This window comes from Morone saxatilis, unplaced genomic scaffold, assembly GCF_004916995.1.
Source record: "Morone saxatilis isolate NCDOM2014 unplaced genomic scaffold, NCSU_SB_2.0 Contig0, whole genome shotgun sequence".
Lineage (NCBI taxonomy): Eukaryota > Metazoa > Chordata > Actinopteri > Moronidae > Morone > Morone saxatilis.
The window spans coordinates 2,878,381-2,881,736 of record NW_023339650.1 but is presented as its reverse complement, the minus strand read 5'-3'; positions in this window follow the sequence as shown (position 1 = coordinate 2,881,736).

Genomic DNA, 3,356 nt, shown 5'->3' with positions numbered 1-3,356 from the left:
CACGAGACAAGGCATCGGCCATAATATTATCTTTTCCCTTAATATGGCGAATATCCAAGTTATAAGGCTGCAAGAACAAAGCCCACCGCATGAGTCTCTGATTTGGGTTCTGCAGAGAGTTAAAAAAAGTTAGTGGATTATGGTCAGTTAGTACAATAACTGGCATCCCATAGTCAAGATAGACGTGGAAGTGCTGCAAAGCCAAAATCAAAGCCAATGCTTCCTTTTCTATCTATTCTATATATGAGTAGTTCAGCTGGTAGGAGTTGAACTTCTTAGAAAAGAAGCTAACAGGACGTTCAATACCTTGCTTGCCTGCTCCAACATGGCTTGCATCCACATGAAGCTTGAAAGGCTGATCCAAGCAGGGAGCTAACAGAACTGGAGCAGAACACAACAAAGCTTTAACATTACAAAAAGCTTTCTGACATGTGGTAGACCAAATGAACTTTGCTTTCGCTTTCAACAAGTCAGTCAAAGGAGCCACGATAGTTGAGAAGTTGCAGCAGAAAGAGCGGTAATAACCGACCAAACCCAGAAACCTCATTAGTTCCTTCTTAGTAGTGGGTGCAGGAAACTCCACAATGGCGGAAACTTCCTCCAGATTTTGAAGCGACTCAGAGTTCTTTAAACGACCACGCAACACCGAATCATCTGGCACTGGTGTTGTCCATGATTAGCATTAGCTTGGCTACATCCTCCTCTCACCCACCTCCTCTATGGGGTCTAGAGGGCAGTCCAGGACAGAACTAGCCCTCCTGACCAGTTTGTTCAGTCTCTTTCTGTCCCTCTCTGTGCTTCCAGATCCCCAGCAGACTACTGCATAAAGGATTGCCGATGCCACAACAGTGTCATAGAATAACTTTCCCTCAAACCCGTCAGGAAGTTGGCCATTTTGGATTTGGTAGCTATTTTTGGCGATTTGCTCACATTGTATTTTAACAAACTCCTCCAAGGGAATCGATTTCAGATTCAGATTTGTTCAGTTCCATCTTAACACCATGTTGATGAAAAGTTATCAAAATCTTTTCGTCAGAGGTGGTGTCTATGGGGTGGTGCCAGATATCAATTGTTTCATCATTAAACAGGACATTTATATAAATATAAATAACTTCAGTGTACTTTGTCCAATCTCCACCAAACTGTTACTTACTTACTGTTTGATAAGAGTCCCACCCTGATCACATCTACATGCCAATATTCAATCATAGTTATAGCGCCACCTACTGTAAATGGGAAGTAAGCCTTTTGTGGCAATCATCATCTGATTTTTGTGAAAATTGAAGTGTGGGCTACACATAATCACGCATGATGCGACTGCAACACACCCTGACATGCGTGGACTGCGAGGGCCCGTTCATCGCTGCTTTCAGCTTTATTCTTTAATTTTGTTTAAAACTTGAAAAATGTGTTTGTGTTTGTGTTCTTGTAATTTCAGTATTATTGTCAATCAGTGTAGGGTGTACATTTTACTATGTGTGTGTGTATCCTTACGGGCAGTTTGATTAAAACACTGAAAAACAACCAAAAACTTGACTGACTATCCTAAATGCCAGAAGAGAGACCTGGCTGGCACCCTTTACTAAATAAAATATAAAAATTGGAAACAACAAATCAAACTGCTACAACGGTATTTGCTTTTCCCACATCTATTCACACTTTGTTCTTGTTTTTCGGGGGTCTTTTATTGCCTTTAACCAAGAGAGACAGCTGAAGAGTGACGGGGTGGAGAGAGAGTAGGCAACAGCTCTACCAGGTGAGCTATCCGGAAGTCCCATCTATTCACACTTTTATTTCTTTAAAGTGGCACTGTAAAATCCTAAAAATAGGGGACTATACTCCTTGCCGGTGTAAACAGTTGTAAGCATTAATGTTTTAACTCTCACTTTTTTATTGAATTGTGTTGCTTGTTGAATGATTACTGTTTTATTGATTTTTAAATACACCCTTTTTCCAATCCAATTCTTCCTACAGCCCGATTTATCCACAATAACAATTTGAGGTTCATCCAATTTCTTCTCCTATTTTATGTCTGCACAGCTATGTGTGTGTGTGTGTGTGTGTGTGTGTGTGCGTAGTTTTCATGTGTGTATGTGTGACTATGTTTAGAGTGATGCATATTCATCCGTGCATTGCAGATCCTGGCAGGCGAGAGGAGAAAAGGAAGATGGAGAGACAGAATTGGGCCAGCGAGTAGCAGAGCTCCCCGCAGCCTCAGTCAGAGTGCTCAGCGTCTGAGGGGGGGCACTGGAGGCCCCTGGGCAAATACTGACATCACCAGCTTGGCTTCCTCAGGTTTGGCAAGACAGCCCCATGTCAATATTACCACCATGCCCACACACACATGTGCTCTCAAATATGCCTGCGCTCACACATTGTGAGTCAGACTAAAGCTTTTAACTGCTGTGACGTTGCGGTAGACTGAACTATCACCTCCAGTTACTCACTGTTAAAGGCAAACAGGCACACGGAAAATAAAGATTTCATATTGGCGGTTAGGTTTTTGGCTACCCCAGCACATTTGACTCATAATGAAACAGAGTGCTGACTTATAGCTTTAAAGGAAAAATACTACCATGCTACCTTTCATACTTTAAGCTGCCATTTGTATTTACTATACTCACCAAGTATTTGCCACAAGTCAGACATGACAAGCAAGACAAGCAGGCAGGTTGTAAATTGTCCTATTTTGAAGAGAAGACAATGGTCTATGGTAAAATGATTTCCCATTAAAAACATTTTCCATAGTTACCAGACCACTTTCGGGCCCAACTTTAACCTGATGTAGGCTGCAACACAGTTCTCCTCTGCACTTAGGGATTATTTGCAACATTACGGGTGCCCCCTTACTTTCAGTTTGACCTCCAAATAAAGTGGTTTAGGCAATTAGGCAAAACCGTTGGAGGTGTCGGATCATCTGACTGCTAGTGTTTTTGCCCTGTCGGACAGGGGGTTGCAGGGAAGCTAGACACTAGCCCAGGGGCTCGCCAATCAGATTCGATTTTAGCAGTTGTTACTTTTCTACACCATTTCACTTGCACAGGGACTTCACAAAGAGGTCATAACAGTTATTGATGAACAGGGTAGTGAAATATGATAGTTTTTAATATGAATGGACTAAACAGGCTGGTTAAAGGGAAAAAAGTCTTGATATACTGGAACATCAAAACTGGTAAGAATTTGGCTATACAATACGTATCATGATACAGGGATTATAATTCAATATGTCTCGATACTGTAAGCAAGGCGATAGGCTGTGGTTTTGTTTTGTTTTTATGCATAAAATCTGTACTTTTACTTACTTTTTTAATGCAACCAGAACAGTTGGAACTGCTGTTACGGCCACCGCCTTGTTT